Genomic DNA, 15,831 nt, shown 5'->3' with positions numbered 1-15,831 from the left:
CCCAAACAATTACCCCAATTGTCACCACATCAGGGCAATTAGGATGATATGAGGCTTAGAGCCAGAATTGTCGAATTAAATATAATGCTTCATTTCTGGGGTGGCTGTAGGCGGATATTTGAAGTTTGGGATTCACCAAATAAGCTTGGGCATTCCCAGCCTATTAATATAACCTCACAGCTGTCTGCATTTTTTAGCTAGTTATTTGAAAATAGGAGTAATAAAATAGGAGTAACCCCAAGCTATTTTTTTCATTTGTTTATTTGTTATTAATAAATTAAAAATACTAATAAACAAATAAATGAAAAAAAACAACGTGGGGTCCCCATATTTTTGTATAACCAGCAAAGGGAAAGCAGACATCTGTGAGCTGGTCTTATTATGTTGGGAATGTGCCAATGTCCATGAACCTTTCAATCTTATTAATTTCAGCCCCCAGCTGTCTGCTTTACCTTTGTTAGTTATTAAAAATGTGAGGACTGGACCCTAAACAAATGATGTGGGTTCCACCCTTTTTTTAATAACCAACTAAGGCAAAGCAGACAGCTTGGTGCTGATATTAATAGGTGTGAAAAGGCCATGGATATTGTCCCCTTCCCAGCCTAATAATACCAACCCTCAGCTGCCCCAGAAATGACACATCCATTAGATGCACCAATTCTTGTGCTTAGCCTCGACTCTTCCCGCTTGCCCTTGTGCAGTTGCAATCTGGGTAATGGGATTATGGGGATGGTGTCAGCTATTTGCTGTCTTCTTATAAGCTTCTGCTTTATGGGCCTTCACCATTTTCATTTTCAGAGTGCTAGGCAGTTGTCTAGAAGAACCCACGGCTGCTTTTTTGGCACAAGGTTGGAGGAGGCTGAGTTATTATAAAGCTGGAAATGTGCTTCACTTGACCTTTCCTAATAATGATAATGAAAAAGCCATAACCCTAACAGGCTACTTAAGGTATGAAACCGTGGACAAAGTTTTCTAAGCACACAAATCTCTAAGGGTGCCCAAATTTTTTTTTCACCTAAAACACAGAGTAAAAGTTTTATCTTTAATTTTAGGCGTTTTGGAGATCATTTCATCTTCAACTTGCTTAACTCTTCACAATATCAGTAATTTTCACCACAGGTGCCCAAACGTTTACATGCCAATGTAATGGAAAGGGGCTTATGTTAATAGTCTTGGAATACCCATGGCTATTGGTCCATCCCCAACCTAGAAATATCAGGCTGCAACCGCCCCAGAAGTGGCGCATCATATTTGATGCCCAAACTCTGGCGCCTTGCCTCAGCTCTTCCCGATTGCTTTGGTGCTGGGCATTCGGGGTTATGCTCTCACATCGGATGCTATACGCTAGTGTGACTCCGGCCATAAACAATGGTCCACAGTTAGTCTGGCCAACCAGGAATCATTTCCATGATTATTTTATGCTCATAAAATATCATGTTTTCACCAGCACTTCTGTTTAAAAAAGGCAATGTGCTGCCAACAGCAATTATTTCTAATTCTACTTAATAAGCATTGCAGCCATAAAAGCATGGCTGACCTGTTCAGATGGGCTTAAAGTTAGGAATGAGTGTTTCTATGAATGCTCATTTCCCAATTATTGGCTTATCAGAATAGACCTTTAGCCAGCATAGACTGTATGACAAAGTCCTAGTTCAATCCAGATATACAGAAGATCAACTGCAATGCAAGTCACAGAAGGCTATAAAATCCCTGTGAAATGATGTTAGTTACATTAGACCGTTTCCTACATCATGTGTTCTTGTTCTCACAAAACCAGAGCTGGTTTTGGGCCACGTGATTTTCAGCACAGCTAAGAGCAATGGGCCTCTTTGTTCTGTAGAAAGATCTTCATAAACAAGAACTTAACTGAATAGTCACCGTGTCATCCAATTGGTACAGTTATAGTAGCTGAAGGAGAAGCTTTTTTTTTAAAATATAGAGTATTATAGTATGTGATTCTCAAATAAGGGTTTCCAAAGAATTTAGCTCTCCCCAAAATCATGAAATCTGGCTCTATAGTGACACCTATTAAAGATATAAAAAAAAGTAAAAAAAATTTAAAAAAATATTGGCCCACATAAGGCATCATTGTTTTAGAGATAGGCACTAGTGATGAGCGTGTGTACTCGTTACTCGGGTTTTCCGAGCATGCTCGGTTGATCTCCAAGTATCTTGGGCGTGCTCGTAGATTATGATTGTATTTGTGTATTCAGGCTGTCTAGCAGCTGCAAATCATGCAGCTGCAGAGACAAAAACATAATCTACGAGCACTCCCAAGATACTCAGAGAACACCCGAGCATGCTCAGAAAACTCGAGTAATGAGCGCACTTGCTCATCACTAATAATTTGCATTTCTTTTCCCCAGAGAGCATTGCCAGGCACATGACTCCTTATATCAGCTGATAATCTCCGCAAAGATAAACAGTGTCTCTGGCGCAGTGTGGGGCACAAAGAAGAAAGTCTCCTGAAAATGCAATCTGTTACAGACATGTAATGACATAAACTTCTGTATAATCTTCAAATTCTGATGTATTGTACAAATGTCTCATCTACAAATAGGTAGTGAAGAATGAATATTAGTATTAACCCATTCATGACCTTGCAATTTTCTGCTTGTGCACTTTCTGTTTTTCCTCTCCATATTCCAAGAGCCATAACTTTCTTAGTTTTCTGGTTCGAAAGCAGTATGAGAGCTTGTTTTTTGCAGGATGAGTTGTTTTTTTGAAGGACCGCATTTATTGGATCTTGTGATGCACTGGAAATCAGGGAAAAATTCTATGTGCGTTGAAATTGCAAAAAAAAGTGCAATTCCACAATGGCTTTTTGGGTTTTATATTTACCAAGTCCACTATATGGTAAAACTGACTTGTGTGATGCAGTGATCACTAACGGGTTAGAGAATACTCGCTTGGCAATAGGATAAACATAGACAGGCATGGTTTTTCACATAAACAGTCTATTTTGGTTTATTCAAGCATCATAAACCACTTGAGGCCATGTTATATATCACAGGCTTAACATAGTCCTTAGCACTTCATAGTATACGGTTTTGTAATACAGTCACTAAACACGCCAGACATCTTTGTCGAGTTACCGTGGGCGACCGCACGCTGAACAGTACATTAATGTCCATGGAACACAACAGGCACCAACACACGACATTAGGTGGCAGTCTCTAAACGTGCTGGACCTAACCCTGTCCAGTTACCATGGGTGACCACACAGTTCATTAACTAACCCTCGTCAGTACACACAGTCCCCCAACTCTGGGTTACCTTTTTGGAGCTCCTGCTCCACATGCTGACTCCTTGTCAGTCCTTATTCCCAGGGAAGCTGTCTTACTGGGATCACCGTCCTTGTGACCAGGGCACTCACGTCAGTCCAGACCCACAGAAGTAACAGTAGCTTCCCCGACAGAGTGTTGTCACAGACTCTGCACATACGGCCGTTCCATGTGCTGTTCAGGAAGTCCACTCCTTGGACCTTCCAACACATAGGTCTCCAGGTCCATGGCCTTACCATGTGCTTCAAGGAATCCGGTCATACTCCCAGGCCATTCCAGCACAGGCCATCCAGGACCTTAGAACACAGACCATCCAGGTTCATACACTCTGAACACATGTGACCACACCATGGTCACATTATGTACCTGTAAGCACTCCCATAGGAGGGAGGTATGTGTGGTTAGTCAGACCCGCCCAACTCTCTGACTAACCTTGTAAGCCTCCCTTCAAAGCTACACAAACACGAGTCTTATAGAACTACAAGTCCCAGGACAACAATACTGGCTTACAGTGAAGGCTCCCTCTGCGACACATCCTGGCCATTTACAATCATGCTGGACACTGTCTCACCATCATAGTTATGCCTGCAACTGCCGTGCATTCCAATGGCCTCAATACGCCTCCATGCATATTCTGAGGAGAACATGCAGCGCCCTCTAATTGTGACAGGGGTCACGGCATCACACCTGGCAATATTATTCTCCAGGTCAGCGCAAATATGCAGATACCAAATATGTATAGAGTTTTTACTTTATTTAAGTGGTGTAAAGAAATTCAGAAATTTGTAAGAAAAATTGTTCTGCTCATGTCGCCATTTTGCAAGACCAGTAGCGTTTTCACTTTTTGGGAATATATTTGCAGGCTTATTTTTTGCACCCTGAGCTAATGTTTTTACTGATACCATTTTGGGGTAGATATGATGTTTCAATCGCCTCTAATTGCAGTTTATTGCAATGTTGCAGCTGCCAAAAAAAACATAATTCTGGCACTTTGATTTTCTTTCTTGTGAAGCTATTTACCAATCAGATTAATTTATTTTGTATTTTGATAGATTGGACATTTCTGAATGCAGATATAACAAATATGTGAACTTTTTATTGTTTATTTTTTTAATGGGGCAAAAAGGGGATGATTAGAACTTTTTTTTTTTTATATTTATAGAAACGATTTTTCTTACTTTTCTACTGACTTCAATTCAAGCTATCATCTGCTTGCCTTTGCTATACATAGCAATGCTTCAGCACTGCTAAGGATGGCAGAAATCAAGATCTATGAAAGCTGGCCACTGGCTGCCATTCACAAGAGTATCATGAGAATCCATCGGCACTCCGCGATAATGTGACAGTGCACCGATGGGTGGGATGAATTACGTGATTCCGGCGAGTGCATGTTAAATCCCACTGTCAATCATTGACAGTGGGATTTAGCTGGTTATCAGCAATGGACAAAGTACCACTCCACCTGTGGCTGTTAAAAGCCCATGATGGCTGATTAAATCAGTCATCATGTGCAGGTAAAGATATAGGCTTTGTGTGCGAGCTTATATCAAAGTCAAGGACACGACCTTTAAACCGTAAATGTACATCAAAAGTCGTGAAGGTGTTAAAGAAGAGCAGATCGATTTGTGAAGGTTCAAGTTTGAGTATAATTTCCTGAAATTCACAGTTTCATGCAAATTTGAACACTTTAGAATTCTATTTGCGATTCACATAGAAATAAAAAATACTTGCCTTGCACCAGTTTCACATTGATGAAGAATCAAAGAGTGAGGTAATGTTATTTTTTATGGCTGTTAAACCTCCCCATAATGTCATGCAGTTTTGACACCTTACAAATTATCGTACCTTGTATAGTGATAATGTCACAGGTTTACCATGATAGAAAGGGGCCAGGAGGCTGCAGTGTCTGATTTTATGTACCTATGGTCTAATTAGAAGTCCTTCACCATCATATTAAACAGTGCAGGTTTATGCTAGCAGTGCAGGACTTAATCTGCTCAGTTTACAGCTACTGAAGCTTTCTTGCTTTGACGGTCTCAGCTGTTCAGTGTTGGCAACTTACCTATGCTACATATACTCACCTCTGGCAATCAGGGATTGCCAGTGTTAGTTTCATACTGCCTGGTTCAGGAGTTGGAGGTGTTGGTTGTTTGAGGAAGCATTTGGATTGTTGTTCAGAAGACTGTTGCTGGGTGATTTGTCTGTGTGTATATTCTAATCTTCTTGTATTTGATTTTTCCATCCTTTACTTCCTGGTGTTCCACTCTGTTGTTTGTAAGTGTATATTTCTATGATTGGTATTTTCATTAATCCCTGTAAGTCTTCCCTTGTTAGTCTGATTTGTGCATTTTTATATACTACAACTCCCCACTTCCCTGGGTGGGAGAGGGGACAGATAAGGGCTGAATTAGGAGCAAAGCAATGCATATGGCTCTGGCATCTTCACCATTAGAACTAATCAGGGGAGAAGAGATAGCTATGGGCATCTACCTTTATGGATAGGACAAGAGCCACTAACCTCAGGATAACAGCAAATAATCTTAAATATCGGCGATTAACAGCAGCAATTAAGATGTTAACAGAAGCGATCAATGGTAATGCCGATCGCTGCTATTATAGGTAGGTGCCAGCTATATAATACAGCCAGCATCTTCCCTATGTGGAGTAAGTTCTGCTTCTGAGCCTGCTCCAAGATTCTTAACATGCTCCATGATGGGCTGAGGGGTTAAGCATGTCAAGTTGCAATTTTTTGGCATCAGAATATCTTGCTGCAATATGGTGTGTCCATAGTAACATAGCATTTAAGGTTGAAGGAAGACTTTAAGTCCATCTAGTTCAACCCATAGCCTAACATGTTGAGCCAGAGGAAGGCAAAAATAGAATGCGGCAAACACTAAGCTCCACATTGGGGAAAAAAATTCCTTCCCGAGTCAACAAAATTCCTTCCTGACTTCATTCCATCATGATAGGAAATACTACATGTTCTTCTGTAGATGTCACGTATACATATTCCATCACACAGAACATACTGTACATTTTTTAAATGACTTATGTAATAGCATGTTATTGTTGATTTTCCAGGGAAATGTAAGTATGGTCTGTGGCAAATTATACACTCATCCCTGCTTCATATTGTGCTTTAGTAAATACGTTTATTGTGACTGAAGGGAAAATACAGTATTTGTATGGACATTTACCTAAACAGACCAATACTCACAGTGCAGATGTGTATATACATGGGTCTATAAACGGTGGAAAACAGCTGTATCCATGTTACATTTATGAAGAAGTGTTGTATATGTACAATATACGTATAGTGGTGTTGACAACGTCCGTTAACAAAGCGTGAAGAACATAAATCCAAAGTCAGGAACAATCTGCGATCGCTTGGTGCTCAACCTTATTAACTCTCTTGTAGTCATTGCAGAATAACACACAAGACCACATGGATTATAATTACCCAGCATTTAAAATACATAAATATATATTTTTTAGTTTTAATTTATAGCAATGTAATATGTGACATTTCACGATTAATACAAACAGGATGAATGGAGAAGATAAAGATTGATGTTTATCACAGGAGGGCCAGGAGGACACGGAGGAGAACATTAAATACTATTATATAAAACAATGAAGGTTAAATCATCTTCCCCCCCAGAGATGTGTGTTCATGGCACACCTACATCTCTGAAGGTTGGAGGTTAGTAACATTGTCCAAACCTATGCTTTCCACAGTATGGGCTCAGCACCGAAGAGCTCCTCAATGTGGGGATGTCTGGTTATGATTAGGGAGGATAATATATCTGGTTGGGTGGTAATGAAAATATGGATAACTGTAGAAGGGTGCAGCAAAGAAGAACAAGAATGGCATTACAATGCTCAGTTTTATTCTTAAAGTAAAATTGTCAATGTGATTTTTCCCCTTTAGTTCACCACTAATGTTTTTATAGCTCTTCGTATCATGCCCTTATTTTAGATACCCACTTTAGATCACTTGTAAACATTACTTAGAAGTACTTCTCCATCAAAGTTTTTATCCTCTTAATATATTGCAGCCATCATATTTAACAGCACTGTGTACTTACAATTGCTAATTGCAGTGATGTAGAATTGTAGTTCTATTGATGACTCATGCAAGGAAAAGAGACTTCCTGTTTCTACATAGAGCCTAGAATGATTCGTATAGTCTGTTTTTAATAAATTAATGTCAGAAATAATGCATAGAAGGACAAAATGAGTAATAGTAAGTGCACCGTGCTATATAATGTGATGTTTGCAATAAACTAAGAGGAAAAAAACTTTGACCGGAGGAGAGTTTTTTAAAATTACATTGCAAACCTTATGCTTATGGTGACTGAGGACAATTTGTATTATTTAACCGGAAGAAGAGGATTTTAAGTTCTGTATCTGAATAATAATATATGCAACTCTTCTAAAAATGTGCAATATGCTAAGTCGCTCATACTATCAAAAGTATAGGCCAATCTGTAGTCATCATTGTTTAAGGATTACTGCCCCTCATCAGGGCAGAGGAAGCTGTTAGTTGCCTCAGTGAGATGCAACAGATGCCGCTAGGAGGAGATATTAGCTCTCAATTAAGAGACCCAACTATGTATCAAGACTTATTTTAAGGCCGGGATCACACATGTGAGAAACATGTCCATGTCTCGCATGTGAAATCCAAGCTCTGGCTCTGGCACTTGGGAGCGGAGCGTGCGGCTCCATGTGTTGCTATGCGGCCGCACGCTCCGCTCTGGAGTGCAGGAGCCAGAGCTTGGATTTCACATGCGAGACACAGACGTATTTCTCGCATGTGTGATCCCAGCCTTAAGGTAAGTCTCAATGAGGAAAAAAGGAGTAAAACCCTCCAAATAGTGGTGTCTACAGATTGGTCTCTTTTTTGGTCGGTATGAGGTACATTGCATTTTTTTTTCCCATGGAGCATTGCCCTGAAAATATGTCTTCAAACATAATTGGATCTCTTTCATGAGAACCAATACTCCTCCCTGAAAAATATATGAAGACATTATTCAGCCAAAAAACCTCGGTTCAATATGGGTTCATGAGATTACTTCTGCAATCACTGGAAATGCATGAATCTAATTGAGTGGAATTGAATCCTACTCGAAAATAAAACATTTATCATTTTTAAGAACACAGTTTTCTGAAGAAAAACTTATATTCACCTCACCGTTCACCTGTCCAGCCCCCACAGCTGCCCAGCGTTCGGTCCTTAGAAGTGCAATGCAAAGTGACCAGCGAGGCCTGGTTACACCAGGAAGTCCGGGCCTAGAGTAAACAGTCTGTGAGAGGTATCTCTCAACAGGGGATAGAAGAGAGAGGACTCTTTGAGGACCAGATGGTGAATGGTGAACAGCAGGCAGCAGAGGGGCTAAGCGAGTGGTCGGTGAGGGGAGTGTGAAATTTTATCATTTGGTTATACCAAATCATGTTCAGTATGCTCTGAGTTAATGAAAGACCTCAAACCATTATATAGGACTTTCAATTTGTGGAGAACAACTTTGGTGTGTATAGATTGTCCTGAAAAAATCCACGCAATTTGTCAAATTCAAGTTTTACCATATTTGTTCATCTCTAAAAGTCATCACTCAAAGCTACTGACTGCATATGTATTTATTCAACTTTCTTTAACCCCTTTCTGACATCGGACGTACTATCCCGTCCATGTGGGGTGGGCCCCTATAGCCATGGACGGGATAGTACGTCCAGCGCGATCGGCGGCGCTCATGGGGGGAGCGCCGCCGATCGCGGCCGGACGTCAGCTGCCTATCGCAGCTGACATCCGGCAATATGTGCCAGGAGCGGTCACGGACCGCCCCCGGCAGATTTTAACCCCTGGCACACCGCGAACAAAGATGATCGCGATGTGCCGGTGGTGCAGGGAAGCACCGCGCAGGGAGGGGGCTCCCTGCGGGCTTCCCTGAGCCCCCCGCAGCAACGCGATGTGATCGCGTTGCTGCGAGGGTCTTACCTCCCTCCCTCCCTGCTCGAGCCCCGGATCCAAGATGGCCACGGATCCGGGTCCTGCAGGGAGGGAGGTGCCTTCACAGAGCCTGCTCAGAGCAGGCACTGTGAAGGCTGCAGCGCTGCATGTCAAATCAGTGATCTGACAGAGTGCTGTGCACACTGTCAGATCACTGATCTGTGATGTCCCCCCCTGGGACAAAGTAAAAAAGTTAAAAAAAAATTTTCAAATGTGTAAAAAAAAATAAAAAAAAATATTCCAAAATAATGAAAAAAAAAAAATATATTATTCCCATAAATACATTTCTTTATCTAAATAAAAAAAAAAAAACAATAAAAGTACACATATTTAGTATCGCCGCGTCCATAACGGCCCGACCTATAAAACTGGCCCACTAGTTAACCCCTTCAGTAAACACCGTAAGAAAAAAAAAAAAAGAGGCAAAAAACAACGCTTTATTATCATACCGCCGAACATAAAGTAGAATAACACGCGATCAAAAAGACAGATATAAATAACCATGGTACTGCTGAAAACGTCATCTTGTCCCGCAAAAAACGAGCCGCCATACAGCATCATCAGCAAAAAAATAAAAAAGTTATAGTCCTGAGAATAAAGCGATGCCAAAATAATTATTTTTTCTATAAAATAGTTTTTATCGTATAAAAGCGCCAAAACATAAAAAATGATATAAATGAGGTGTCGCTGTAATCGTACTGACCCGAAGAATAAAACTGCTTTATCAATTTTACCAAACGCGGAACGGTATAAACGCCTCCCCCAAAAGAAATTCATGAATAGCTGGTTTTTGGTCATTCTGCCTCACAAAAATCGGAATAAAAAGCGATCAAAAAATGTCACGTGCCCGAAAATGTTACTAATAAAATCGTCAACTCGTCCCGCAAAAAACAAGACCTCACATGCCTCTGTGGACCAAAATATAGAAAAATTATAGCTCTCAAAATGTGGTAACGCAAAAAATATTTTTTGCAATAAAAAGCGTCTTTCAGTGTGTGACGGCTGCCAATCATAAAAATCCGCTAAAAAACCCGCTATAAAAGTAAATCAAACCCCCCTTCATCACCCCCTTAGTTAGGGAAAAATTAAAAAAATGTATTTATTTCCATTTTCCCATTAGGTCTAGGGTTAGAGTTAGGGCTAGGGTTAGGGCTAGGGTTAGGGCTAGGGTTAGGGCTAGGGTTAGGGTTAGGGCTAGGGTTAGGGCTAGGGTTAGGGTTAGGGTTAGGGCTAGGGCTAGGGTTAGGGTTAGGGCTAGGGTTAGGGCTAGGGTTAGGGTTAGGGCTAGGGTTAGGGCTAGGGTTAGGGCTAGGGTTAGGGCTAGGGTTAGGGCTAGGGTTAGGGCTAGGGTTAGGATTAGGGTTAGGGCTAGGGTTAGGGCTAGGGCTACAGTTTGGGTTGTGGCTAAAGTTACAGTTAGGGTTTAGATTACATTTACGGTTGGGAATAGGGTTGGGATTAGGGTTAGGGGTGTGTCTGGTTTAGAGGTGTGGTTAGGGTTACTGTTGGGATTAGGGTTAGGGATGTGTTTGGATTAGGGTTTCAGTTATAATTGTGGGGTTTCCACTGTTTAGGCACATCAGGGGCTCTCCAAACGCGACATGGCGTCCGATCTCAATTCCAGCCAATTCTGCGTTGAAAAAGTAAAACAGTGCTTCTTCCCTTCCGAGCTCTCCCGTGTGCCCAAACAGGGGTTTACCCCAACATATGGGGTATCAGCGTACTCAGGACAAATAGGACAACAACTTTTGGGGTCCAATTTCTCCTGTTACCCTTGGGAAACTACAAAACTCGGGGCTAAAACATATTTTTTGTGGGAAAAAAAAAGATTTTTTATTTTCACGGCTCTGCGTTATAAACTGTAGTGAAACACTTGGGGGTTCAAAGTTCTCACAACACATCTAGATTAGTTCCCTGGGGGGTCTAGTTTTCAATATGGGGTCACTTGTGGGGGGTTTCTACTGTTTAGGTACATTAGGGGTTCTGCAAACGCAATGTGACGTCTGCAGACCATTCCATCTAAGTCTGCATTCCAAATGGCGCTCCTTCCCTTCCGAGCTCTGCCATGCACTCAAACGGTGGTTTCCCCCAACATACGGGGTATCAGCGTACTCAGGACAAATTGGACAACAACTTTTGGGGTCGAATTTCTCCTCTTACCCTCGGGAAAATACAAAACTGGGGGCTAAAAAATAATTTTGGGGGGAAAGATTTTTTTTTTAATTTTCACGGCTCTGCGTTACAAACTGTAGTGAAACACTTGGGGGTTCAAAGCTATCAAAACACATTTAGATGAGTTCCTTAGGGGGTCTAGTTTCCAAAATGGTGTCACTTGTGGGAGGTTTCTACTGTTTAGGTACATTAGGGGCTCTGCAAATGCAATGTGACACCTGCAGACCATTCCATCTAAATCCTCATTCCAAATGGAGCTCCTTCCCTTCCGAGCCCTCCCATGCGCCCAAACAGTGGTTCCCCCCCACATATGGGGTATCAGCGCACTCAGGACAAATTGGGCAACAAATTTTGGGGTCCAATTTCTCCTGTTACCCTCAGGAAAATACAAAACTGGGGGCTAAAAAAGTAATTTTTGTGGGAAAAAAATTTTGTTTTATTTTTACGGCTCTGCATTATAAACTTCTGTGAAGCACTTGGTGGGTCAAAGTGCTCACCACACCTCTAGATAAGTTCCTTAGGGGGTCTACTTTCCAAAATGGTGTCATTTGTGGGGGGTTTCAATGTTTAGGCACATCAGGGGCTCTTCAAACGCAACATGGCGTTCTATCTCAATTCCTGTCAATTTTGCTTTGAAAAGTCAAACGGCGCTCCTTCCCTTCCGAGCGCTCCCATCCGCCCAAACAGTGGTTTACCCCCACATATGGGCTATCAGCGTACTCAGGACAAATTGTACAACAACTTTTGGGGTCCAATTTCTTCTCTTACCCTTGGGAAAATAAAAAATTGGGGGCGAAAAGATAATTTTTGTGAAAAAATATGATTTTTTATTTTTACGGTTCTACATTATAAACTTCTGTGAAGCACTTGGTGGGTCAAAGTGCTCACCACACCTCTAGATAAGTTCCTTAGGGGGTCTACTTTCCAAAATGGTGTCAATTGTGGGGGGTTTCAATGTTTAGCCACATCAGGGGCTCTCCAAACGAAACATGGCATCCCATCTCAATTCCAGTCAATTTGGCATTGAAAAGTCAAATGGCACTCCTTCGCTTCCGAGCTCTGCCATGCGCCCAAACAGTGGTTTACCCCCACATGTGGGGTATTGGCATACTCAGGACAAATTGTACAACAATGTTTGGGGTCCATTTTCTCCTGTTACCCTTGGTAAAATGAAACAAATTGGAGCTGAATTAAATTTTTTGTGAAAAAAAGTTAAATGTTCATTTTTATTTAAACATTCAAAAAATTCCTGTGAAGCACCAGAAGGGTTAATAAACTTCTTGAATATGGTTTTGAGCACCTTGAGGGGTGTAGTTTTTAGAATGGTGTCACATTTGGGTATTTTCTATCATATAGACCCCTCAAAATGACTTCAAATGAGATGTGGTCCCTAAAATAAAATGGTGTTGTAGAAATGAGAAATTGCTGGTCAACTTTTAACCCTTATAACTCCCTAACAAAAAAAAATTTTGGTTCCAAAATTGTGCTGATGTAAAGTAGACATGTGGGAAATGTTATTTATTAAGTATTTTGTGTGACATATCTCTGTGATTTAATTGCATAAAAATTCAAAGTTGGAAAATTGCGAAATTTTCATAATTTTCGCCAAATTTCCGTTTTTTTCACAAATAAACGCAGGTACTATCAAAGAATTTTTACCATTGTCATGAAGTACAATATGTCACGAGAAAACATTGTCAGAATCACCAGGATCCATTGAAGCGTTCCAGAGTTATAACCTCATAAAGGGACAGTGGTCAGAATTGTAAAAATTGGCCCGGTCATTAACGTGCAAACCACCCTTGGGGGTAAAGGGGTTAACCCCTTAATGACCGCCAATACGTCTTTTAACTGACCTGAGATATAAGAGAATAGCCTCCCCATACAGGTGACAATCAAGCAGCTGTCGGCTGCAGAACATAGCTGACAACTTGCTGCATCAGCCGCGATCAGCGTTGGCACCATCCATATCTGTTTAACCCCTTAGATGCTGCTGTCAATAGCGACTACGTTATTATAAATGGTTATCAGTGTGGGCGCTTCCTGTTTATCCCAATTGGTGCCCTCAGATCATTATTTTGTGGTCCTGATGTTTGCCATGGCAACTCACCACCAAATAGTGGCCTTAATCTGACGGCTGTTGTAACCTGTTCAGAAGATAGAGGCATTTAGGTGGTAAAAATACACATTTTCATTTCTGTCATGCCACTTTTTATTAATTCCTGAAAAGCACCTGAAGTGTTAATAAACTACCTGACAGCAGTTTTCAATATGTCAGGGGGTGATGTTTTTAAAATGGTATCACTTATGGGACCTGTAAAGGCACTTCAAACCTGGTTAGGTTCCTTAAAAAAATAAATTTTGTAAATTGCCTCGAAAAAATGAAATATTACTGCTACATTTATAGACCTCCTAAAATGCTAACAAAATAAAAGGACATTTTACAAATGGTGCTGATGTAAAGCAGACATGAGGAAATGTTATTTATTAACGTTTTTCTGTGTTATGACCATCTAGATTAAAGGGATAATCATTCAAATTTTGAAAATTGCTAATTTTTTTACATTTTTCTCAAATTTTTGATATTTTTTTATGAATAAACACAAAAGATATCGACCTAAATTTACCATTATCATAAAGTATAATGTGTCACGACAAAACAACCTCAAAATCACTGGCATATGTTGAAGCGTTCCAGAGTTATTACCACATGAAGTGACACTGGTCAGGTTTTAAAAAAATGGCTCCGTCACAAATTTGTCAACAGATTTTCGCTGTGTAATCCGAGGACAGCATAAGGTATGGGTTAAAACGCTGAATTTAAAACCTTTAAGAAATGTTGTCTTGTTTTATCGATTTTATGGAATAGTACAAACAATATTTATTATTGTCCATCATGAGCCGTTGTTTTTGTTCTGTCTTTTGTTGTCCTGTCTCCAGGTGTATCCTTCCATCCACATCACGTGCACTTTATATCTGTAGTGTCTCGCCAGACTACATTGTTCTGCCTTCTTTTCTATTATGTAGGTGTTGTGTATCCGTAGTGGGTGATGTCATCCTGTCCTTTTCTGCCCTTTGATCCTGTTCTACTTTGATGAGGTTTTTCTTTAAATTTTTGCTTACCTGAGATAATTACATGTATTGCACAAACGGAACCTGGGCAGGAATTTTAATTAAATGTGCACTGATATTGATCCAGTTTATTTACCTACGAGTTTCCTTACTAGTTATGGAAGACTACCAAATTTACTTTCCCCTGCTCATTATCACTGCTTGTTATATTTGGCTCAGAGTCCATAGAGCGGTCCTGCCAAAATCCTACATCTTTGTTAATAGAAAACTAACAATTTACTTGTGTGAAGCGATTGCCAGAATATCACAAAACAGACGAACTTACAGACCCTGGTGCCATGACTGATGAAACACAACGTACGCACCAGGGTAGGTAGTCTACTCTCCGTACAATCAGCAGTTTGCATACATACTGTATACATATGTGATGATTGCCTAAAACGGTGGTTCTCAACCTATTGCACAACAGCTCCTTGATGGGCAAATAGAGATGTACAGTAATTCAATATATTCCCATGCACCTTAAAGCTGAAACTACTTAGAATTTCGGAAGTACAGGCCAAAAATCTAATTTGTATGATTTGCATGATTTTAGATGCTAGAAGGATAGGGCAGTTTCAATTGAAAAGCCCAATATTTTGGTTTTCTACAAGATAAGCTTCAGAAAGTATGACTCCATTAGGAGTTTGACCCACTAGGAAAGTACATTTTATTCAATAGACCTTGAAATCAAAATTTTAAAAAAAGTTGCACAAAATGATGTGTTAAATAAAATGCTCCTGCGCAGAGATAATTTAATAAATTTGCCTTTTCGATGTAATGACTGCGTCTGCAGGAACATAGTCTGCACATATATCTACTGGCCAGGGGTGGGAATAAAAGAGTATAGAGAAAGGACAACAGGGGATTGCAGTCGATAGTTTCTGTGAGTTAAAAGTTTTCCCTGCTTGTACTACCACAGGAGTGTTTCTGCCACTTCTACAGTACTCTGAGCTCATCTTAAATCTGGTCAGTGACATATGAGCTCAGCAGCAGCCAGAGCTCCTAGCTGACTGGCCTGATTTATGATGTTCTGATGTTCAGGGGACCGGAGATGCGGCAGAAACACTCACTCCTGTGATAAAACAGGCAGAGAAAAAAAAATTTTGTCAAAGAAAGCAGCAGCTTCAAGCCACTGCTATGTCATCTGTATAATCACTTATTCTTGCTCATTTGGCCAAGATCTTTAGTTTGTACCGACCATGTTCATGCACGGTCAAACACAGCCATTGCACAGTACATAGCAGGGACACATTA

The sequence above is a fragment of the Ranitomeya imitator genome, chromosome 6 (genome assembly GCF_032444005.1).
Source record: "Ranitomeya imitator isolate aRanImi1 chromosome 6, aRanImi1.pri, whole genome shotgun sequence".
Lineage (NCBI taxonomy): Eukaryota > Metazoa > Chordata > Amphibia > Anura > Dendrobatidae > Ranitomeya > Ranitomeya imitator.
The sequence above is the reverse complement of the archived record's forward strand: the minus strand, read 5'-3'. Positions refer to the sequence as shown.